The sequence below is a fragment of the Leguminivora glycinivorella genome, chromosome 21 (genome assembly GCF_023078275.1).
Source record: "Leguminivora glycinivorella isolate SPB_JAAS2020 chromosome 21, LegGlyc_1.1, whole genome shotgun sequence".
Classification (NCBI taxonomy): Eukaryota; Metazoa; Arthropoda; class Insecta; order Lepidoptera; family Tortricidae; genus Leguminivora; species Leguminivora glycinivorella.
In genome coordinates, this window is record NC_062991.1 from 6,401,002 (window position 1) to 6,427,392 (window position 26,391).

General features: G+C 37.4%; 1 protein-coding gene across 1 annotated transcript in view; it reads right to left on the reverse strand.

Moving 5' to 3' along the window:
* Positions 1 to 10,612, reverse strand: part of LOC125237502 — a 234,480-nt gene extending 223,868 nt beyond the window's left edge. The window contains exon 1 of the mRNA XM_048144622.1: positions 10,376 to 10,612. The gene's annotated coding sequence lies outside the window, so the exon portion shown is untranslated. The remainder of the gene's footprint in view (positions 1 to 10,375) is intronic.
* Between the last annotated feature and the right edge of the window lie 15,779 nt (positions 10,613 to 26,391).

Sequence of the window (26,391 nt, forward strand, 5' to 3'; positions counted from 1 at the left end):
AACCAATGTTTAATGATTTTGGGTATTAAATGTGTACGATGACTACGTATTTTTAATTCAAAAATGTGAGTACCTAATTTTTTTTATTTTGGCCACCAAAAACGCTGTCGGTCGTGTAGTGACGACATAGAATTCATCTCAAATCAATCACTGACATAATGACCTTTATGCCTCGTACTTAAAGTGTCAGAAAGTGTTGTTTTCGCACTGAATGACTTCATTCACATAAAATCTATAGATGACATGGCTGATGTTGTTTTCGCCTGATTACGTAAAAGTATTCTTTAAAAATATTTTTTGCGGTTTGTAAGTCATAATAAAAATTAGTATTATTAATTAGTATTAATACACAGTGATATTTTTTTTTTCGGTTAATTGGACAGTAAGTAATAATATAAGACAAACTTTAAAAAAAGGTCAAGTAGCCTATTTAGGAACGTAACGGAAAACGAGCGAGCCGACCCAAGTGTTATAACACTCTTTTGCTGTAATTTTTTGACATGCCTCCTTCGTGAAATACACATTTTAGAATGCTGTGCTATCACTTTTATTTTATGTTTCGTGACGGAGAGAGAATCTAAATTATGCATTGTAGACTATTTGAAAGTGCTTATTTGAATAAAGAATATTTTGACTTGAGTTGGAAATGAATAACAACGAGTACATAGTTATAGGTGAAAAGCTTAAGAAAGTCACCTGTTGTATGTGTGAGTGACGTGTTCGAATAGAGAACACATATTTAAAATTAGTAACACAAACAAAACAAACGCCTATGCGAACACGTCACTCACACATATAACAGGTGACTTTCTTAAGTTTTTCACCTATACAGTACTTAAATATTCTTAATCACAGTAGTATCTGAAGTATCTCTCACTGAACATATAAAATCCAGACCAACCTGTATGAAGTTTCATAACCTGCTACTACAAACTACGGCTCCATTTCGTAATAAACTGTCTGTGACTGTGTGAACATGAAAAATATACACCGTGTTTTTATTGAATTCCGTTAACTTCGGCAATTAAAACACGGTGTATAAACAAGCGCCTACCCTTTCCATCTCAAATCATATTTACCCTAATTTAAAAAGAACAACTCAGCAAAACAAACAATTAACCTTAAATTTGGAGCTCTTCTTCAAAATCGCGCTAAATGTAAACATTTTTTTAAGTGGATTAACCCTAATATTTTAATGCCTCTTAAGAGGCAAGTGGACGATCGTTTCACCCTATAAAACAGGTTCCTATTTTCCTCTCAAAATATTTACATTTTAGCTACAATGACGTAATTTATTTTGCATTAACCTCTGCAGCTAGGCCTAGATTCTACAAATATTTCATAATAAGTTTTCGCTCTAACTTACTAAAAACAATACTTCGAAAAATGTCCCGAGTGCAATAGGCTGAATTTTATAATATGTTTCTACTCGTATGTCGGAAGAGTATGGTATACCTTGCACATGTATAATATTAAAAAATAATTGTGTAAATAAGTAATTTTCAACTCATATCAATTTAAAAACACTTCATCAGATCGAATCCATACTTCCATGATGATGATGATTATATCCTGTTGTCCCTCATCAGGGGCATAGGGCTCTTAGGACGGACTTCCACTGTTCCCGGTCCGACTAGGCCTCCTCCAGGCACGCCCAGCCGAGGCCCACTGAGCCGGCCTTCTTTTCCACCGAGCGTCTCCAGGTAGTTTGCGGGCGATCTCTCCCCCTTGATCTGGGAATATTCCAAGTCAACCCTTGATTGGACAGGTGCTTGTTTGGCCTTCGTAAGACATGTCCTATCCAGCGCCATTTCCGCAGAAGTATCTCTTCCATACTTCCATACTTAATATTATAAATGGGAAAGTGTGTGTGTCTGTTTGTCCGTCTTTCACGGCAAATCGGCGCGACGAATTAACGTGATCTTTTAATTGGAGATAGTTGAAGAGATGGATAGTGACATAGGCTACTTTTTGTCTCTTTCTAACCCTCCACTTCTCTAAAATGGGGGGGGAAATTTGTATGGAACATTCCGCAATTTTAGAATTTAACACGAGCGAATATAATTTATTAGCACTCATTGCGAATTCCCTACTTTTCACACTAGTATAGCAACTAAGGCAAGTACCACCCATCCCACAATGTTAATAACTTAATATCCAAAGAGGAAATAAGGACTAGTTTTGTATAAAAAAAACTGCTTTCCATGCTCCTTTTAACCGGCACCTTTAATCCGACACGTGGACTAAGAGTTAAGACAATGGAACGGGATTCCATTTGTCGACTCACTCAGTGAACGATTCACTCATTCACTCGTTCACTGAATTGAACGGATTGGAACAAAGGACGGATTGTTTTAAATGACTTTCGCTGCCGTTAAAAGGTGTTTGGGAATTTCTTTGATGGTATCTTTTTGTTCTTAAACGCTTTCTGGGATGAATACTAGATTAACTTGTTTTCCTCAATTTATAATATTTTATAAATAATTAACTTTGTACATAGATACTTTACTTCTGGTAAAATACATTACAATGTAGTACTTGGAAAAAGACTTATTTATGTCCAAAATAGATCCAAGATTTTTCATAATTAAAAAAGTGTTTTAATTTAATTTAATGTAATCGTAAATTTAAATTTAATGTATGGACTTTAAACGTCATAAATAAATGATTTCATTCATTTATTCAAACGTCTTAATCGTATTAAAAATGCGCTGATTTTTGTACGGTTTATGAAGAATAATTATGTACGTTTTATTTTAGCTGCACCGGGACAATATCTCTGTTTGGCCCTATGGTTGACTGGTAGAGAATGCCTTTTGGCATTAAGTCCGCCATTTGTACATTTTTGTGTATTTTTGTGCAATAAAGTTTAAATAAATAAATATCGACGGGGAGACTTTTCCATGTTTTAAACTACTGACTAGAGTGACTCGATAACCGCTTGAGTTAAGACGCTAGTTTCTTAGAGAAATTCATTGCATTTGATGCAATTAATCTTCCCTTAATTTAATAAAAACAGGGTGTATGTATTTTTTGGAGCAACTTATATCAACATACATTTCACTTGAATCTTTCGTGACATTTTTACGGCCACTTGCACCAACGAAAATGGAGGGTTAACCCACCATTTTATATGGAATTTGACAGTTGACAGCCCACTAACCCTGAGTGTATGGAGATTAGAAATATAAGGAGCGAAAGCTATCAAAAATAAGAAAAGAAGTATCAGAAGTGCACATATAAAAAAAAAAGATAGGTGGCGCTGCAATAGCAGGGAGATAAGGGTTTGACAATCTCTTAGCCTTCTCGGTAGTGACCCCGCCTACGGAGCAAGAGGTCCCGGGTTCAAATCCTGATGAGATCTTTTTTATTTTTTTCTACTAATATTTTTCTTCAATTTTTTTTATTTTTTTAATGTCCAAAAATATTTTGTTTTGTTACTTGTTGCGAACGCAACCTTTTATTTGTATAGTTATCGCTCGGCTAGTTCCGTAAGATTTATCTAGAGCCAATAGGAGCGCACCACATACGATGTATCGCGGCCAATGAGGCACCTAAAACTTAACCAACGTTTATAACAGCTCAAATCTTGCAAAATCACTCTTTCATCATCTTCGCTACCTTAAACACCACTTCCATACTTAACCGATTTAGTCAAGTCACCCTTGTAAACCAGCACCTATTTAAAATATATTATAATCTACTTATATTGAAGTTTTTATAAGTCGTCGGCTCCTGATCCTGCACGGCGGCTACATTACTATTTTTTGAAATTTCATTCGCAAGACTTACAACATTACCTAAGAATCTTAACATGGGGCAAACAATGTAAAAGGGCTTAAATTAACATTTGTCTGAATAAAACAATAAATAAACACAAATAAAAATACACAAAAAGAAAATTAATGTATAAAAAAAACATAAAGCAAAAAGATAGCTGTCAGAATCGAACCCGAGAACATCTGCGTACGAAGCTAGCGCACTACCACGGGACTACGTCTTGACTTGCTCAGTCTGACGAAATCAGCCTAGAGAAAAGAACGTCTAATGTCATGTCACATCGCTGATCATTGAACGAGACATGCGCTCCAAGCGGAGAGATTTGTAACTGCAATTACAAGGCCTCAGCCGGTCATTTTTGCGATTGTTGTACTTCGACAGATGTTCCTCCTTTATACTTCTATTCTCCCTGCCTGAGTGGTTGGTGCAAATGAGCCTCAGATAGGTGTTAAAAACTTTGAACCCATATTCACCCTTGTTTTATATCAGTATCTAAGTTGTTAACAGAGGAGATGGGTTAAAAATTTCACCACCCCTTTCCCCCGTGGGCGAAACCAGAAGTCAGAACAGCACACAGAAGTCAACTGTGGGATATGGGTTATATTGTGCTGTGGGCGATGGGATGGCGACCTTTTCAAGCAACACGGCTCTGCCTACCCCGTTGGGAAATACAGGCATGAGTTTATATTATATACTAAAATAACTATCGCCATATTTTTTGCAGAATTGTGACGAATACAACCTCGTAAGAATCCAATTATAAATAGGTTTACCCACATTACTTAATCCTGTTTATAGCGTCATAAAAGTGCAAGTGCAATAGTATGTTTAGATCAGGCGCATTCAGGTTGTTGATTTAACATTTTGATTTGATATAAGCACCACATCGCACATCTTTGAATAACTGGATGTGTAGCCAACGTGCCAATCGTCGCTCCTTACCGATGAGATATAGTAAAGTAAAGTAAATATAGTAAAGTAAAAGTTTATTACAGTACATGCAAAGCAGTAGGTCGAAGGCCGAGTCCTGCTGTAGGAGTGAATTTTTCCATGTTAGCTTTAATTTTGTAAGATTTAGCAAATTAATATCCCACTTTTAAAAGCAAAATGCGGCTCAGCACGACAGTTTACGTCAGCTTTCTTATCTTTCTGCGTTCATCCTCTATAAAGACGTCTACACGCTACAGCTATTAAGTTCTTAGCACTCAAGTGCGCTCAATTACGTACAGTGCCGCAGGCAATGCTTAGATGAGTACAGTCAGCAGCAAAATTGCTAAGTAGGCGTTTTATTAGAATAGGGATGACGACTACATAAAAAAATGGCATTCTGTTTAGTCCGTCAGTTAGATCGTCCAAAAATACTGAACACATATTTTTCGCTTTTTCTAATTAATGAAAAAATACAAAGATTTAGAGCATCAAAGTTCCGGAGTGGCGCCTTGTGACGTCACTTCTAAGTAAAAATTGCACCTAAGCGTGACGTCACGCGAAACTTCAACGCACTGTACCGTCGTCATTTTTCGTTTACGAGAAAAAAGAAAAAATACGTGTCTAAATTTCTTTGATAATCTAATTGACGGACTATTTAGTTTTTTAGTCGTCTCGCCTAATAGGCTAATACAATACAAGGTGGGCCACAGGAACACACACAGGCAGGGTGGGTCAAAAATGATGAAATCTTTATTTTATTAATTGTTCATATTAAATAAATATTAACTTCAGTGTACGCCATTATTGTTGTCATTGACGTTATCTGTCACACTTTAGACGTAACAGAATTCGCAGTACATTACCTCTTAGGAAAAACTCAATAGTGATAAAAGTCAAGATACAAGTTATTTTTAAAAGTCGCTGAACACATGTTGGTTAGTATAACGAGTATAGCCTACAGTTAATTTTTTGCTTGTGTTACAGGGCCCACACCCGGTACTGTTGATCTGCCACACATACAATTGGTAAATGAGAACACACATAAATAAGATGAGTTTCAACTCTTATTGAAAAACAATGCGTTTATCTTTAAGATTTTTGATTCAATTTTCTGTTCCTGATATCGATTTTTGGAGATGGAAAAGTGTCAGAATGAGCTTGTGCTAGAGCTTTTTTTTTAGGCAGTTTCCTTAAAGCTCGGCCACACATGCGCGTTTTGAGAGCATTGACGGAGCGTTAGCAGAGCGCAATGATAGCGGTGCGCCGGAAGAACGCTGTCGTTGCGCCCAGCGGACGCCGGCGGGAACTAACGAGCGCGGATTGCAAGCGGAACGCTATCATTGCGCTTTATGTGTGACGGAGGCTTTAATCTATGGACGCCTGTACCTCTAGAAATGTTTGTTGTAACACATGTCCGTTGCCGACTTTAGAAGTCCACACCATCGTTGAGCTTTGGCAACCGGCAGGTACACAACACTTTGAGTAGGGTCTGATGTTAATTGGCTAAGAAGATCGAACATGTCTGGAGATTTGTATTGAATGCGCTTGTCGCACATGTAGATGGACGCTGCTATTGGGTTGTTGGCACGTACAAAACATTTCCATTTCACATGCGATGCGAGCGTCATTTTTTTACAGCGAGTAAAAAAGTAGTAGTAGTAGTAGTAGTAGTAGTAGTAGTAAACACTTTATTGTAAAAGAAAATAATACAACACACTAAAAAGAGCTTATCGCTAGTACAAAGGCGAACTTATCCCTTTGAGTACATGTAAAAAAATTTACGCATAAGTAAATAGGTACATCTTTTACGGACATAGAAAATAGAAATAGAAATATTTTATTCACAGCATAACATTGAGAAAAGAACTAAAGTTACACGTACAAAAAAGAACAACAGGAAATTATTTACAAAACATTACAAATATTAAGTAAACATTTGCCACGAAATGGTCCTGACTCAGCATGGTGTTAGCCTGGCAGGGCTAACGCTGATCTTCCGTCGGGGCCATATCGAGTGAAACCACGGAAAGTACACACATTACAAAGAAATTATGAGATAAGTAGTTAAAGTGAAAGTGAGTGCCTGTGTGGTGACGGGTTAAGAATTTCACCACCCCTTTCTTCCCGTGGGTGTCGTAGAAGGCGACTATGGGATATGGGTTAAATTGTGGCGTAGGCGAGAGGCTGGCAACCTGTCACTGCAATGTCACAGTTTCGTTTTCTTTCAACCCCTTATTTGCCAAGAGTGGCACTGAAGCTGTAGTAGTTTCATGTGTTCTGCCTACCCCTTTATGGGATACAGGCGGGATTGTATGTATGTATGTGTAGTTAAAGTGAAAATAATATAGGAGATAAAGCTTAAGGATATACAGATGTAGTGCGAAAAGGGTTTCCTTCGTATTTCGTAGATGACCGGTCTGGCTCAGTCGGTAGTGACCCTGCCTGCTGAGCCGCGGTCCCAGGTTCGAATCCCGGTAAGGGCATTTATTTGTGTGATGAGCACAGATATTTGTTCCTGAGTCATGGATGTTTTCTATGTATATAAGTATGTATTTATCTATTTAAGTATGTATATCGTCGCTTAGCACCTATAGTACAAGCTTTGCTTAGTTTGGGGCTAAGTTGATCTGTGTAAGATGTCCCCCAATATTTATTTATTTATTTATTTATCCGGAAACTTTCGTATTTGTCATGCTAGTTCAGTCAATGTCAGTACATCTTGTACGGAGACTGCCTGAAAGAGCATGACACGTTCGTATGTTTCCGTAACAATACGAAGGCTAATCTTTTCGCACATCTGTACGTCTTTTATGGACGTAGTTTAAGGGGATATTCAGGTCCTGACGTAGGTAGCATAAGGATGTACCCAGCTCTATTAATAGCAGTTTGAAAAGGAACATGCAAGGGCTCTCCAATAAGGGCCGGTTGCACCTAACCATCTGTCAACGTCATCGTACTTTATTAAAAGCTCGGCTGAAACTTTGACAGTTTTCTAGGACAGCTGCCGTCGACATATTAATGTTTATTTAAATTTGAAAATTGTTTCAAGTAAATGATGATCTGTTAGTTAACTCTCGGTGAGCGAGATGTATCTAATTTAAACAAAATAATAAAAACACAAAATAGCGAATGCTACTAACAATATAATACCTTAGATGGATTGTTTAATCAATCTCACAAGTCGTTGGTATGAAAATACAAAATACACCACATAACTCGGGCATACGAATTGTTTTAAAAATGAACCTTATGTTGCCGAGATTGTCTTTTTCATACGCACCTACAAGGTGCTCGCGAGGAACCCATATAATTATTTTTAAAATCGGGACTTAATCGCGTATAACTACATATTAAACTGACCTCCAACGTTTCAAGGACGGCGTTGTCCCCGTGGTCTCGGACTCTTCTCCGAGACCACGGGGACAACGCCGTTTTTGGAGACTAAATGTAGTGTCATTTTAAAAATAATGATGTGTAATAATCGTGAAAGTTTAAATCAGTGAACCCATATAACTTTAACGGCATATTCTTGGTCACATTTTAAGACTAAAATGTCATATAAACTTTTCTAGATTTCGTCTAGTTTCAGAGTTATTGCCAATTAAAAAAAAAACATTTCGGTATTGTTACTCAGTAGAAAAGGTCTTCTTAACGGCGCTGATGCGCAATTGTGGAGCATAGTCTCACAGTAGTCATTGATAGATGTCAAAATGTGACAAGAAAAACTTCCAAAAAATTTGGTTTTTAGAAAAATTTATTAAGAAACTCATTTTAATTGCCAACTTTATGCATAATAATTGCTTTTTATGTGAAAATACGTCCAAAAAAGTTGAAAAAAAAAACAAAAAAAAATTTTTTTTTGCGAAAATTTTTAAAATTCATATAACATTTTTTCTTTCTTTTGGCCTCAGAAACGCGTGGTTCAAGTTATGCGGGTTCCTCGCGAGCACCTTGTATATTGTAAATTTTGTGGACATCACAATAGACGTTTTAAAAAAAAGAATGAAATAAGTATGCAAATGTGTCCGAAAAAAATACGTGTACTTACTCGTATATGATACATAGATTATTTTCTGCTGTTGTACATTGAGTTGTAGGCGATGCGCTAGCATCCTGTCACTGTAAGTAATGTCAGGATTTCGTTTTCTTAAAACCCCTTGTAATTACTGTGTCGCTGAAACTTGGTTTCGGTTTAAGTAATTAGGTACTTTTAGGGTTTAAGTAATTAGCTTTAGGACGAGAACGGAAGTGGAAAGTAGCATGGAATTATTAATAATAAGACAAATGCAGGCGGTAATCCTGGACAAGGCCCTAACCACCGGCAGCTTGGGCCCTACCCAGCTGCTGGCGGTACCCTATATTATCTTATCTTATCTTATATCTGCGGGGGCCCTTACGGATACATTTCGACCCATCGGGATTTTTATGCAATTACCTCCTACGATCCTCAGATCCTTTAGCTATTCAGGAGCTTCTCGACCGTCTCCATATATCTGATGATGAGGCTCATGGGTAGCTTTCTGAAGTCCTTTGGTACCAGGTAGCCTGCTCCAAATGTTTCTTTGTCTGGCGAGGGCGTGACATTCACACATTATATGTCTGACGTTCTCTTCCTCTTCACCACACATACGACAATCAGTGTTGTCAGCGTGTCCCATCTTGGCCAAAATTCCTTTGACCCCGTAATGGCCCGTGAATACCCCTGTTATAATTTGGAGCTGTCTTTTGCTTAGTTTCCCTAGCTTCCTGTTCCATCCAGAGTCTACCCTCCGCATAAAGAGCTTTGAATGCTTCAGACCTATCAGGGCATCCCACTCTTTTTGGTGTTTAGCCTTTGTTTGGTCCTTCATAGCCGTTTTAATGGTTCCTTGTGAAAGGCCCACAAAAGGTTCCGGACCTATGAAGTTGTCTTCAGATCCGGCCTTAGCAAGTTCGTCAGCATTTTCATTGCCAATGAAGCCCTCGTGCCCCGGTATCCATACCAGTTGCACCTGAATACCCTAGGTTAGGTCTTTATAATCCATACTAATATTATAAACGGGACAGTGTGTGTGTCTGTTTGTTTGTCCATCTTTCACGGCAAAACAGAGACACGAATTGACGCGGATTTTTAAAGTGGAGATAGTTGAAGGGATGGAGAGTGACATAGGCTACTTTTTGTCTCTTTCTAACGCGAGCAAAGCCACGGGCAAAGGCTAGTCTGCTTATACATTTTTGTATTGTTTGACCCAGTCTAGCACTAACATGAGTGGTAAGGTATGTAAGTACGGTTGACCAATTTGAATCCTAGGTGACTCTAGAATCCAGACTTTGGAGACTTTGAAGTTTACTGTGAAAAGGTTCTTCAGTACTGCACGTATCACCTTTGAAGACTTCAATAATGTCATCTTCTTTGACCTTTTTTTACTAAATGACCTGTGTATAATTTACATTTAGAAACCTGAAATTAGTGAATAAATACCTAGTAAAATTTATAAATTCCTTATTATCTAATTTTATATCTGATTAAATCGTATTTTAGTAGCCTCAGAATAACATATACAACTTTATTTATAATTAGAAAATAGAAGTACCTAAACTTATTATGAACGAAAATGGGACAAAAAATGTACTACGAAATCTGCGACATTCCGAACCCAAAAAAATGCCCCTGAAACGCACTCACCTGTTGTACCCGACGACAACTTCCGCACGCACCCGCACTGTGGCTTACAATATATACAATACAATACAATCCAATACCAATCAGTCAATATTGTAACCGTCCAACTTAAAAAATCCTCGAAAAAACAAACGTCAAGCGATCATCGCCGGCTCAGATATAGATTTTTTAAAACGCGTTCGAATTTCAAAATTATTGTCGATTTTTTTTTATTTATTGTCTTGAGAGCGTGCGTGTGACACCGCGGCGGGGGTTAGACTGAAATTGTGGGCTGAAAACGGGGTTGTATACTTAGCTCAATGTGAGTGGGTGTTTTAGAGAGGGATAGCCATATACTGAAATGTGCGTGCGCGAAAGAGTACGTGGTCAGCGGCGAGGGGGATTTTGCTCACGTACAAGCTCTGGATGCCAGGAATTGGTAGGCGTCAGTAATTGTACCTTTGATTAGGGTTTCCGAATTTAATAAGTTGTCTTTGGTGCTGTCTGGCTGATGGGTTGTCTGCCATTAGAGGCAAGATGAATGTCGTGTAGCGGCGACTTAGCCGATATTCTCGGTATTAGTAAGCGGATTATGAGTATTGTGACGTAAGTAACAATGAATGAAATCTCTCAAAACAATATTGCCTATAGGTCGTGTCATTAATGATGACGCTTGCCTCAGTTTGTACTGACATGCTATTAAAGGTTAAATTTGAAGAATTTGCGCGTCATTGTGAATTGCACAACTTGAAACTTAATATAACTCGTCGCAACCTACGATTTTATCGAAATAGAGGATATTTACAGGGTAACCCGATTGTAATACGCCCTCTATTCTTTAACCTGTTTTTCTTGTTATATAATGAGTCTTAGAATAAAGAGAGATCCATTGTTTTAATCCAGATTAAAAGCTTTTTGTATATTTTCAAGAAATAAATAATATACTTAAACCTATACAGGGTGAAATAAAAATGACCGTTTAAACTAGGTACTATGGGACCAATGCTGAAATACCGAAAAAAAATCGGCTATTCTATAGAAATGAGCGGCAACGAGACAATCTAAGGGCCACTTGCACCAACGAAGATGGAGGGTTAACCCACCATTTTATACGGAATTTGACAGATGACAGCCCACTAACCCTGAGTTAAGAGGTTGGCGCAAGCACACCTCGGACACTGGCGATCAAATATATTGAAAGAGGCGCGTTTCTAGCACACAGTCTTAGCTCGTTTATATAGGTGAACGCGTACTATGCTTGTATGAGTGAAATATGACAGGTCGTTGTTCGTGTTTTTGACAGGCGGTAACTGTGAGGTAACCGAGAGGGGGTGGGCGGCACTTTCAGCGGGGAGCGGGAATGGCCATACTGTACGATAGTACTCTTTATTATACTTTGGTGCAAGTGGGCCTTAATGTATGAAACAGCCAATTTTTTTTGCGATTTCAGCATTGGTCCCATAACAACAGTTGTTAATTATGACCTCAGAAGTCACTATGCAAAGTTGTCTCTGTGTCTGTCTGTCTGTCTGTCCGTCTGTCTGTCTGTCTGTCTGCTTGTCTGTCTGTCTGTGTGTGTGTCTGTCTGCGACATCGTAGCTCCCGAACGGATGAACCGATTTAGATTTAGTTTTTTTTTGTCTGAAAGCTGAGTCAGTCGGGAGTGTTCTTAGCCATGTTTCATGAAAATCGGTCCACTATGTCGGCTCGGGGCTTTTTTCAAAATTTTAATTTTGTGGTTAGGTTATATTTCACCGTGTATAACACGACCTTCAATAAGAGCGTAGGTTTTGAAAAGGAAGGAGAATATTAATAATTCTTAAAAACGTACACTGAGAGAAAAATCAACCAGTTTTCATGTTCGTTTAACAAGTTTTTTGGTTAATAATAGCGCCTACGTGTTCCTTGGTTCAAACAACAATGACAGAATACATAAATTACATAGTACATTATATTTTGTTGAGTGTAACTAGTACATTCTACAAGTTACTCGTCATTTGAATCAAAAATATATTTGAATCAACAAGTCGATTTTATAAAAGCAACATGACACATATTGTTTTAAACATATGTTTGGCTGATCCAATCAAATATCTTTTAACAAGTTTGACCTTGTTGTTTGAATAAATTCGACTTGTATCATCAATATTGTGATTTATATTGTTTACTAAAATACTTTTGTTTCAAACGGATAAACCCGCAACAAGTCGAACTTGTTAAGTTCACAATGCAAATTTCTCTCAGTGTATAGGAACTCTTAATCCTCCATGCGAGTTTACGCAGGTTACTTCATTCCATCTTAAAGGCCAGTAACGCTCTTGCAATATCTTTGGTTTATAAGCCGGCGGACGCTGGCTTTGGGGAGTAGACTTTTATGTAGGGTTTTAAAGACCTATGCACGACCCTGTAAATGAAGAATAACAGTTCGGGAGTAGAAAAAATACTATTTTCCCCTCCCTAGCTCGGAAACACGTGTTTTGTTCTTTAATACCAGCGGGTAAAAACGCATTTTATCCACTAGTGAGTAAAGTAATTTGTCCTTGAATAAAGTCAAATTAACTGCTTTAAAATTGATAAAAGTATGTGAATCTAGTAATAAAGATGATTTACCACCTGTGGAACTACTGGAAGCAATGATAAACGCATTTTTTGCGTTGTAGTTTCCTCGCTATAGTGAGGGTGGAAATTTTGTGTTACACTCGGCCAAATGCAATTGTATTTTTACTTCTCGTGTGTTAAAAATGCGAACTCGCAAGTTCAGGATTCTATTCTCGAACCACTCGCTTCGCTCGTGGTTCAACTATAGAATCCTTTCACATGCTCGTTTTTCAATTCCACACTCGGCGTTAAAATACAACTTTGCCCCCTTGTATAACAAATAACTATTTTATCCGCTACTAATCGTCGCTGACTGTACATAGTTATTATACGTTTTCATTCAATGCCTTAATTAATTTCCATTCACAGCGTACTTCATTGTAATTAATGGTTTAATTAATTTCTACATGGGACCTTAAGTGAATGCCAATATGAAACGAATGTAAGTTACTATATACAGCATGTAAAACTAATACGGGCGAAACTTAGAAATGTAATTAGATATTTTTAACTTCTGATTAGCAGAAACGTCTGCAATCGATGCCACTAGGCTTAGAATAAATTTAAAAGTGGAAAATGTCTGCCTTGGGTGAGACTTGAACTCACGGCCTCTGGATCGATACTCCAGCGCTCTGCCAACTGAGCCACCAAGACTTCAACCAAGCCAGCGAAATTTTCCACTACTAAGGTCAATGGTTCAAGTCAGTGGTGGTGGTGGTCAGTGGTGGTGGTTCAAGTCTCACCCAAGGCAGACATTTTCCACTTTTAAATTTATGTAATTAGATAAATTGTACTTAGATTCATAAAGGAATATGTAAGGGAAGAGTGGTATCTCCTTTGACGACCGGTCTGGCGCAGTTGGTAGTGACCCTGCCTGCTGCGCCGCGGTCCCGGGTTTGAATCCCGGTAAGGGCATTTATTTGTGTGATGAGCACAGATATTTGTTCCTGAGTCATGGATGTTTTCTATGTATATAAGTATTTATATATTATATATATCGTTGTCTGAGTACCCACAACACAAGCCTTCTTGAGCTTACCGTGGGCCTCCGTCAATCTGTGTAAGAATGTCCTATAATATTTATTTATTTATTTACATCAGTAAATGCGAGTTATTTGTATTAGGCATAGTTATAGTGTCATCTAGCGACAATCACGCGTCAATCACGCGTCAAATAACGTGAATTATCAGTACCACTACTCGATACTAGGTGACAACAGTGTCTTGTCTGCGAAAAATTTAATACTAGAACAGTTTACAACTTATATTACAAGCAGAAGGAATTGAAAACAGAATACTGATCAATAACTATTGTAATATTAGCTGAAAATTGGTGAGCATTAGACTCTTCGTTCGTCGCGACATCTATTGACAAGTAGCGTACTGATTACGCTAGTTGACGCGTGATTCTCGCTAGATGTCACTATAACTATGCCTATACAATTAACTCGCATTTACTGATGTATGAAGTTACAACTTCCTTTACTTATTCCTCTATGTTTAGAAATTAAATAAAAAAAAATGTAAATACATAATAATTTTGCCCGCAATTGCGAACATACGCGCGTTAAATAATAATGACAGTCAATGTCAATTGTGCAAGCATGTTTGTTATAGTACATAGACATAGACATTTTATTAATAACATTATAAATATTACACGTTCATCAATAAAATTATTTAACAGCAATTAAATTAAAAGATTAATACAATTTCAGTCTAATTATAATTTCGAATATTTAATTGAAAGATGCATTCATTAATTATATTACGTATGATATGTCATTTAGATTTGTTAATTTGATTTTATACATAATTATTATTTTATTTAGTATTTCGACTAAGAGCCCAGAGTCGCCAAACATTCCTCATTTTCTCAAGAATGAAACTTTGGGATAATGTTGAGTTCGTAATATCGACGTTTAATGTCTGCATGTTACCTAGTTCGGCCCGTCGGACATTTTTTGCTTTAATGTCTGTCTGTCTCTCAGTGTGTGTGTTTGCCTGTCTGTGGCACCGTAGCTCCCGAACGGATGAACCGATATAGATTTAGTGATTTTTGTTTGAAAGCTGAGTTAGTCGAGAGTATTCTTAGCCATGTTTCATGAAAATCGGTCCACTATGTCGGGGTTTTTTCAAAATTTTAATTTTGTGGTTAGGTTATTTTTAGTAATACTGAAACCCTCAGAATTCCGAAGTCGCCGATCAAAAAATTCAGCACATAAAACGCGTTTGTTTGAAGTGGAATATTCGCCCGTGTTTTACCTTTTTTTGTACCTGGGTGATGGATCGCGCGGGCAGCTTTGGTCAATAGACGTGTTCTCATTGCTGTGCGAAGTAAGGGCGCAGGGTGAAACAATCATCTTCTTTGAAGAGACGTCTGATAGGGAATGAAGAATAACAACGCGACGTGATATGATAACAATGGCGATTGGCCCTAGTCCCCGTAGCCGAATGACATTTCTCCGATGCGAAACACCACCGAAACGCCGTAGAAATACAGTCTGTGGCTCTGCAGCGCCAATACGCAATGAGCGATAGAGATAGGTAGCTACAAAGAGGTATTATCGTGAGCGTTTCGTTCACCAATACGGAAGAGTGATAGAGATACCTATTACGAAAACGATATTGTTTACCCAGGGTACAGTCAAATGCCCAAACGCTTACGCGATAATATCGTACCGCACTCTATTAAATAGCTTCCTAATCAGCACAGCTGTTCTGATTTCAGCTGATCGGTGGGTTTGATCGCTTTAATAATGCCTTAACGGAATTGTTGCGTTGATGAAACGCGATGTGAACTCTAGCGCTTCTCATTTGAACTCATCTTTCAGAATGCCCTTTTTCCATTTGGGGTCGGCGCAGTAGATCTTCTTTCATTCCTCTCTATTAGCTGTCATTTTTCACGGAAGGGCCCTAGTGGCAAGAGAAGAGATGGCAGACCCAACACAAGATGGTCGGACGACCTGTGCAAAGTAGCCAACTATTGGCCAACTGTGGCAAAAACCAGAGACAGATAGCTAAAGCTGGAGGAGGCCTTTACCCGAAAGTGGTCCAAACCGAATAAGTATTTTAAATTTTTTAGATTTAAGAGCATATTGTTTTGTAATTTTTGGTTCGGAATAAACAGGCTTTTTATTTTATTTATTTATTTTATCATTCTTCACACAGTCCATCGATCTTTTCTTAAGCCTTCCATTACCTGTATATTTATAACATGTAAAATGGTGCAATAAAGAATATTTACTTACTTACTTACTTACCTACTTCTTTTATTATCTACCCTCCACCTTCATATTTTACCACCCATTGAAAGTCCAAGCTACATTGGTTGATACTGGTTAACCCCTCTACTCGTCAGGCCAATCAGAACACAGAGCTTACCGCTTCAGCGGATCTACGTGTTGAAACCGTTAACGAGGTGCGGGTTGCGAGGAATCCCGCTACGTGTTGTTCGTTTTAAACGGTTAACGAGGTGCGGCGTATGCCGAGACCTTAAAATCTTCAAGAAAAGAGCGTCCCGCTAATAAATTAATGCTTGTGTGGGATGTTCGTTTTAATTATTTTTTCTGTACAAATTAGAAGAATTATATCTAATTCATCAGGGTTGAGAATCTCTGGAAGGAATTGTCGCCTGCGGTATTTCCGGACCGATACGACCTTAAAATCTTCAAGAAAAGAGCGTACAGTCGTCCAAAAAAAGGTGTCACCCACCGAAAGCCCAAATCTGAAGTCCATTTTGCTCTATCTCTTATCGTTTCCGAGATATATACGTAAAGTCTTGAAAGTGCAAACGTTAACTTTGCCATTATAGTCGTTCAGGCGCTCATGAGTTCTTTGTATGGAAAAGTCGAAAACCGACTCGCACTTGACCAATGTTCATAGAACGTTGTGGTTTTTTTTATTAGCATAAATGACTTAAGCGCCTTCAGAAGTGCAGGTGCTTAAGACCGTTTGTAAGTTAAAGTTAGCTGCTCAACGAAGAAAGAAGATTTCAATATCCTACTTATACATATTTTATTAATTTAACTATACAGTTTTTATTACTCAAGCCAAGCGTTACGTTAGCTATTGCTATTGAAAGGAAAAACTTGTGTATAAAGCTTGAAACAAATTATGGGACGCGTCTGACGACCGCGACTGATAAGCCGATGGCTTGCGTGGGCGACGGTCGCGCGACGGCGATGCGACGCATACGAAATCAAACCTTATCGATATGGAAGTAGACGATGCGATGAGACTGACTTTAATTACTAAGAAATAACGTTGTTTTTGTAAAAAAATGAAAGTAGTTTTTACTACATTGCGAAGTTTTCGTTTGTCAACTAGACGCACACATTTGCAACTAAGCGATTTTTTCAGTTTTAGACATGTTATTGTAGGAAGTTAAATTTAATCGATAATCTCCAAATAGACCACGTGACCCCCCCGGGGGCTGGGCCTTTACCACGTGACCCCCCCTTGTTAATAAATATTGTTCTCTTTGGACTTACACCGACGTTGGTTCGGTAAATCCTAAATACAACAATAGATAATGTATTTACTAAATAATATTTATTTAGTAATTTCCCGCTAGAAACTTGCGTTATACTATTCTTTTTACTTTTTCAAGACGATATAAATTTCGTTTGTCCCTTTCCGACCAAACGTCGGCTGGATACTTTAGTACGATGAATAAGGGTGTTGAAATTTATAGCTACGAAATTTTACATAAAACACCTACTTTAAATTAAATTAAAAATGTTAAAATACGATACCCGAAAATAAAATTCCTCGAAACGTGAGTTGGGAAGTGATATTCGGCCATACAATTTTCGGCAATAAATAAGGGAACCCTAATTCCTATATCAAAAATAATTATGTATTGAATGACTTCTCATTTAATATATTAAAATATCATTTTTTTTTTTTTTTTTTATACTACGTCGGTGGCAAAACATACGGTCCGCCTGATGGAAAGCGGTCACCGTAACCTATGAACGCATGCAATGCAAACAGTGTCACATGCGCGTTGCCACCCCATTTGAAACTTGTACATTCCCTTTTGCTGTGTTAAGTACACAGCAAAAAGGAGTGTACAAGTTCCAAGATCATATTGTGATCAGAAGATAAGATTTCAGTTCATAATCAAAATTATTCTGTATATAATTTGTCGATTTAGATATAAATTTCATATAAAATTGGCGTAAATTATATTGAAATTTATTATTTGAATAACCAATTTAAAATTTGTAGGCTCCCTAACTTTTAACGATATTTCAGAATTTTACCCGGCGTAGCAAAGTTTTTGGTGATTCCCGTATTTTACGAGTAATTTTGAGAGCGGTTATTTCATAAATTATATCAAATATTGGGTCGTGGCGTGGCTGGAGGGCGATGGGCCATTCAAGAGTCGTCTGGCTGGGCTGGGTTCCCAATCGCTGAGAGAGTTCAGCCAAGTCGAGTTTCAGAATTAACCAATCTTTATAATTACCTTGAGGCAAAGAGGATCGAGTATTATAGAGAGTTACTGTCATAGCTACTACATGTAAAGTGGGGACTGATTTTTTTTTCATTCCAACCCCAACGTGTGATATATTGTTGGATAGGTATTTAAAAATGAATAAGGGTTTATTAAATTCGTTTTTTAATAATATTAATATTTTCAGAAATAATTGCTCCTAAAGGAAAAAAAAGTGTCCCCCCCCGTCTAACTTTTGAACCATATTTTTAAAAAGTATGAAAAAAATCACAAAAGTAGAACTTTATAAATACTTTCTAGGAAAGTTATTTTGGACTTGATAGGTTGAGTAGTTTTTGAGAAAAATATGGAAAACGACGGAACCCTACACTGAGCGTGGCCCGACACGCTCTTGGCCGGTTTTGTAAGTTAAAGTCAACAAAAACATAAAAATGCCTCGTTACGTGAAATATAGTCACGTATAATATTTATATACGTGACGTGCTGTGTGTTGGCACGTCAGCCGCGATAGCTGGAGACCAGGGGGGTTACCATGACGTGCTAAAGCCGTTCAGTTTAGGTTGAGAGAGAGGGACGGAGCTATGTAACTGCTATAGCTATGTCCCTTTCTCTCAACCTAAACTGAACGTCTTTAGTACGTCATGGTAACCCCCTGAGGACCGATTTTTGAATCTCACGGCGTTCGAATTCAGAAAATTGTCACCGAAATTGCCTACTATTTTCAGTGACAATTTTCTGAATTCGAACGCCGTGAGATTCAAAAATCGGCCCCCAGAGTTCGATTCCCGCTTCGCCACCAGTGGGCTTGATGCTTTTTATTTAGTGTATGGTATCTATTTCAGTTTATAATAATCGCATTGCTGTTTGCAACACCTGTCATCCTTGCTCGACGCGATACAAGACATTGGAACCTTTCGGGCCTTTTATGAATGAAGAGGCGGTCCGCAAATTTTGGGCCAGTGGACGATTTAGGTCTCATACATTAAGCGGTGTGGATTTATACAATGGGTAGTAGAATACACGAATACAGCATTATGAAGCGTTTACGTAGAATGTGTGGTCAACAAACATATGTATATGTACAAATAAAACTATCGCGTATAATGAATTTACAATAGGCGAGACGACAAAAAAAACGAATTAGTACGTCAGTTAGATTATCAGAGCAATTCCTGTTAAGTTTGTACATTTGGATCATACCGGCCCCGATTTTCACACACAAGTTTCTCACATAAGTTTCGAAAAACTCATTGGTACGAGCCGGGGTTCGAACCCGCGACCTCTGGATTGTAAGTCGCTCACTCTTACCGCTAGGCCACCAGCGCTTTTTAATGAAAAGCGCCATTAGTAATTGATAAGATATTATTATTATCTATTAACACTAGAATAAGTCTTTTCATATAATATAAGGTACTAACTTTGAAAATGAGTGCTTCATTTCGCCGTTAAACGTAAGTTTGGCGAAAAAACTAGAAACTGTATAACTATAATCTTTGTTTTCAATAAATAAAAATAAAAATAAAATTTCACCAGTTTCGGTATTCGATAAATTCTCGTACACGGTATACGGGAAAAAATGCCCCATGTGAACGTAGCCCCACACTTATGTGCGACATAGGAACAAGACACGAAACATGGTTCGCGGTAGGACCTCCACAAGTCCACAATGTGCTAACAGCGCCCTCTACGTAGAGTTTTGCGATCCCCTATAAGACTGAAATGGAGATACCTTTTAGCCTTCGCCTTATTCTCTTAATTTTATACTTACTCAACTACTATTTAGCAATTTACGCAAATAAGTAAAGCAGGCCTTTACGAAACCAATCGTTTTTGCTACACCAAGCTCTCAGTATTTCCATCTAATTTTCCGAAATCTTAAAAATGTTAAATTTCGAAATGCTTCAAAGTTTATCAAGTTTTTACACACCTTTATTACCTACTTGCGTAAAATTTCTCAACTTTTAAAATAAAATAATAAAAAGTTTGCGTCAGTCTTCAAAGTTTTCTCTTTGAGAAGTTGAAATATAGAAAGTATTGAGATATTCATCTGCCAACCTTAGATGTTATTCATACTGCTTGCAAGTTAGTAATAATCGAATTTATATCCCAAAAAAAAATAATTTCCTTCCTAGATTGACGTGATAAGGGAGGTAATAAGATCCGAAATTTCTGAGCGTATTGTGAGCTCGTTTGTATGAAGACGCTTACGCGTCGTCGTCGCTGAACGCAGCCACAGTATACGGACATTTCGGACGACTCAGTAGTAATCTCCTGCGATCGGTATTTGGCTCACTCGCACGCGCCGCTCGCGACCTTGGCAGCGCCACGCAGCGCGGCGCGTACTGACGCGGGACCCGTTTCTCGAAAGGTTCAAGCCTTGTATTACAAGGGCGCGAACTGTCAAATCGTATGAGTTGTCATGGAAACACACTTGTAATACAAGGCTTGTACCTTTCGAGAAACGGGCCCCAGTACTCTCTGCACCTCGCTCGCGCAGATCTCGCGCTACTCAAGGACAAACCGCGCGGCGCAAAATTTGTTAGAAGAATTATTACTGAGTCGTCATAGTGTAACGCAGCCGTACCCATGTCAGATCCGAGAGATTTTCGGTCGGCGCAAGCCTATTCGTTTCGATAGGGTCTACATTTTTATAAAGGGAAAAGTTGTCAGTTTCATTTTTTATATTTTCTTGCAATCTAAAATAAATAAAGTCAATACGATACGATTCAATACGATAGAACATCGTTACTACTAATTGATGTATCTATAGTTACATCAGTTTTTCATGATACGGCAATAGTGTGACATTACTGTGAACTTACGCAAGTTTTACTAAAACGCCAGCTGGCCTAGTTGAAATGACAATCGTTGACAAGAGACGCCGATCGCAACGCAGTCTGGGTCTGTCGCGTCTACGATAACGATATTATCGCAAACGTTTGTGCATTCGGCTACGGATGTAGTGCGAAAAGGGTTTCCTTCGTATTTTTCCGGAAACGTTCGTATTTGTCATGCTAGTTCAGTCAACGTCAGTACATCTTGTATTGAGACTGACTGAAATAGCATGACACGTTCGTGCGTTTCCGTAACAATACGAAGGCAAATCTTTTCGCACTGCATCTGTACTTACTCTGCTTATGTTTTACGCTAAACTGGTTTTCCTGCATAAATTTAATCGCGACGTTCTCACAATATACTTGCATGGACTTTTCAGAGTTGTGAAATGAGAACTTGTTAAAGTTGGCTTCAACTTGGGAAACAAGGTACATCACCTAGTTTCCTGTGGACCACCTGTAATATTTTGTAATGAAAATGGATTTTGGGTTAGGGAGTTTTTAATTATTAATATTATAGGACAGTCTTACACAGATTGACTGAGGCCCACGGTAAGCTCAAGATGGCTTGTGTTGCAGGTACTCAAACGATATATACAATATACAAATACTTATATACATAGAAAACATCCATGACTCAGGAACAAATATCTGTGCTCATCGCACAAATAAATGCCCTTACCGGGATTCGAACCCGGGACCGCGGCGTAGCAGGCATGGTCACTACACGCTAGGCCAGACCAGTCGTCAACCGGTCGTTTTTCACAATTATCATAGGTTTTTTTATACCACGTCGGTGGCAAACAGGTATACCTGATGGAAAGCGGTTACCGCAACCTATGGACGTCTGCAACTCAAGGGGTGTCACATGCGCATTGCCGACCCTTTTTTAGGGTTCCGTACCTCAAAAAGGAAAAACGGAACCCTTATAGGTTCACTCGTGTGTTTGTCTGTCCGTTGTCACAGCCAATTTTCTCCGAAACTACCGAACCGATTAACTTGAAATTTGGCACACATATGTAAACCTGTGACCCAAAGACGGACATGTAATTTAAATTAAGAAAATTCAATTATAAGGGCCACTTTTGGGAGGTAAAAGTAAAAATTAAAAATCAAAGTTTCTGGGACTATATTGTGTTACATGTTACATATCAAATGAAAGAGCTTTTTATAAGTAGTTCAAAAATATTTTTTTTAATCATTTTTAGTAAAGTATTTTTTTAGGAATTTAAGAAAATAGTCAAAAAATGACCATCCCCCCCCTTATCTCCAAAACTACTAAGCGTAAAATTTTCAAAAAAATACACGAGATAGTTTTCAATCTATAGATTACAGGAAAACCTATTAGAAATCTACAGTAAAGAGTAAGTCGGACTTAAAAGAAAAAAACTCCAATTACGAATTTCACTCACTGCCGCTGCAAGGAATATTACATATAAACTCATTTCTGTTTCGTTTTGTTCAAAATATCGATTATTCGCAAAAATTACTTAAGTTCCTACTAAAAAAAAGAGGCGCTTAAGCCCTTCTTGTAGTGTACGGAACCCTTGCAACGCGAGTACAACTCGCACTTGGCCGGTGTGAAGAACCCCATACGGTTTCGTGCGTTTTTCAGAAATATAGGTATGAGTGCAATATTAGGTATTCTGTTAAGCATATACTTATCCAAACTTCACGTGAGCGTTTTCCAAAGTTTATACATTACACTCATGTCTTCAAAATATTGTTTTTTGAGCTCAATTAACTCAAAAATGTATTTTGAATTTTAAAGTCAGTATTTAGAAATCATGTCTGCAACATACGTAGCTATTGAATTGTTGGCCTCTATTATCTACTTTGATGTAAACTTTTTTTGACTGGTTTCATGAAACTTAATATGACCTGTAGCCTTACCATGACTTTTTTGAGTTAAAAAATACGTTACGTTTTCAGTGAGAGTTACGGAAAATGTATGGAAAAACTGAACAGCGCTCCAAGCGAAAACGCTCACGTACTAAAATTTTCATCGGTACCATAAGTTATTAACATGTTTACTCCGAGTTTTCAATACGTTCCTAACTTTACAGCTAAGGCGCTCTCTTTCTGATTGTATGAAGTCAATAGAACCAGAACTATTTGACAGTCTCTAGTGAAAACTCAATACTTTACGTGAGTAATCATTGACAGTCACTAGCGTAAAAGTAAACCACCAATTCACTGTGATGTGTCATTACTGTCAAATTATATAACAATCCCGCAACATTTTCTCGATTATATTTGCAATTTTAAATACAATTATGACTAATATGTATTAATTTATAATATTACGTGAAATTCAAGAACAACTTAAATGTAGCAGTTAGTCAGTAGTTCGATAAAAAGATAAACCAGTGATGAAACGAGTGTTTGATACTTTTACAAAGGTAATGAGTTATATTTATTCATCATTTTGTACTGTTTAGCTACAGTTGAGATGATTATATTGGTTGCTTTCAGAAAAAGAAGATATTATTGAAAACAATATTTCCATGCCAGCCGTATGGTATTCAGCAAACCCAACGTAGAAGATTGTTCAAATTGATAATGATTGAGGCAGTTAAGAATTACCTGATTACCTACAGCAGCAGGCAGTACCAATTCATGGGCATGTTAGTTCCTCAATGCACAATACTTGTACCTGTAGTCACCATAACACCATATCTCGTGGGTATATATTAGAAGTGAACCAAAGGAAAAAACTTCAAAAAAAATATCCTATTACTGAAATAAAGTATCTCATTCTGTGACTTTGTTTATTTTGTAATATTCTTGAGTAACAGGCTAAGTATTTAATAAATTGATGTGAAACGAAAACTAAAAACCTAAAATTCAGCGTTTTCGTACATATCAAACATCAATTACAACGATATCGACATAGATAACGACAAAGTCTAAGGTAAGGTATAGAACTTTTGAAGGCGATAAGCCATTATGGGGTGTATATGAAGATTATAATTTGATACAAAAGTGAGTAGAAAAAGCATTTTGAAACAAGTAAAAATTGTATCTAATTTTTTGGCAGGGCACGTAGCCAAATGCACAAACGATTATGATTAACATCGTTATCGTAGCTTAGCTATCTCTATCACTTTTCCGTATTGACATGACAGAGCTAGACTGAATTTCGATCGGCGTTTAGCGCATAGATTGAAAGTCCATGGTTCAGCGTCAACGATTGACATTTCAGCTAAGTCCTAGTGTCAAAGTTGACAAAGCTAATTTTTTTTTTAATTTATTGGGAGCATTGGCAACTTGGCAATCAGCACAAACATACAATATTTAATACAACATACAGCAGAAGAAACAATTACAGGAATAACAATTACTTTTTCTCAAACATGCAATGAAATATTGTCTTTACGTTCCTTAAAATGGGCTGGGAAGTATCGCTTTTTGGGCGCAACAACTCGAGAGGACTGTAAAGGGATTTCATATTATTTTTTAGGCCTAGGCCTGCAAAGTAACTTTTTTTTATAAAATATTGTCCTTTAGAGCATTTTTTTTTATTTCATTGTATGTTTGAGAAAAGCACTATACATGCCTCGGCGTGAAAACGGATTCCCGGCCTCGTATCCCTATCCGACCTCGCTCGCACGCTCGCTCGGCCGTATATACCCACTTGGCCGGAAATCCTCATTTTCCCGGCCTCTGATGTAATGTACTATGTTAATCATAAAAGTAATATTGCACATATTGAAATGCTAAACTTATGACTATTTAGTAACTACACAATACAATGTTTTATGAATGAAAAGAAGTATTTTTGAACAATTACAAATTATTTACAAAGCGCCAATAGTGTGGTGTGCATATTAAATTCATAAATTATAGGGTTTATGCCTACAGCCTTCAAGTTCATTTCCCGGTTCTTTGCTTGGCGGAAAATCCCAACAAACCCTAATAGGGATAGGGGTAGGGTTAGGGATAGGGATAGGGGTAATCGGTCGGCAATCTGTAATTGTAAGCAATAATGCGAGAAAGTACTTTTTACCTACCGACAATAGTGCCCAGATACGGAGCTATGTGAGTTCTGTTGTACAATATGTAATTTCCTCAGTGTATATAGAATACATACCTACTCGTACCTACTACCTACGCTGTGGTTGCTGTGTAACATTTGTATAACCACTGTAAGCATTTCTTTTTTAAAAACAATAGTAATATGAGTAATTGAAAAAAACGCAGACAAACGTCTGCATAGAAACCTACGGATCCAAATGAAAATTTTATTATTTGTATATGTTTGAATAAGAATTCTTTTAGTACGCGAGCGAAACCGCGGGCAAAAGCTAATTCTATATAAGATGCTATGTACCCTTTTTCTGTAAAAAATATTTCTATTTCTTTACTACTCAAGAACATCACAAATAAACAAAGTCAATTAATGAAATACTTTATTTTAGTAACAGGATTATTTTTTGGAGTTGAGGTTTTTTCCTTTATTGGAGCACTTCTATACATATACCTGTGATGATCATGGCCAATAATACCATTAAGTGCATCGCGGAACAAAAACACCTATAAATTGGTACTGCTCCCCTCTGCTGCCCTAAGGTTTTGAGTAGCGTAACTGCCAGAGTGCCACAGTATTAATATCAATTGAACCATCTTCCATGTTGACTGAATACCATACGGGTTTGTTCGGAAATATTGATTTCAATCATAGCTTCCGTCATCTTTCTGAAACCAAAAACTGCTTTGAGCATTATAATCATCTCAATTGTAAATAGTACAATATGATGGCCAAAAATAACTCATTACCTTATTTGATTTGTTCACTGGTTTATCTTTTTATTAAATTTTAGCTAATCTCGAATTTCACGTAATATTATAAATTAATGCAATATGTTAGTCATAATTTTATTTAAAACTGCAAATATAATTGTGAAAATTCCGTGTGATTTTTGTATAACTTGACAGAAATGTCACGTCAGAATGACTTTGCCTATGGTTTGAGGCCTACTACCGAATACCGAAGTTATCGACATGTGGACATGAGTCTCTTTTACTCTTATCAGTATAAAGTGAAAGAGGAAGAATCCCTCAGTGCGTATGTTTCGAAATTTGCAGTAGACCCTATATTGACAGATTTCGATAGGTAAATTACATTTACTTATGATTTTAGTTCC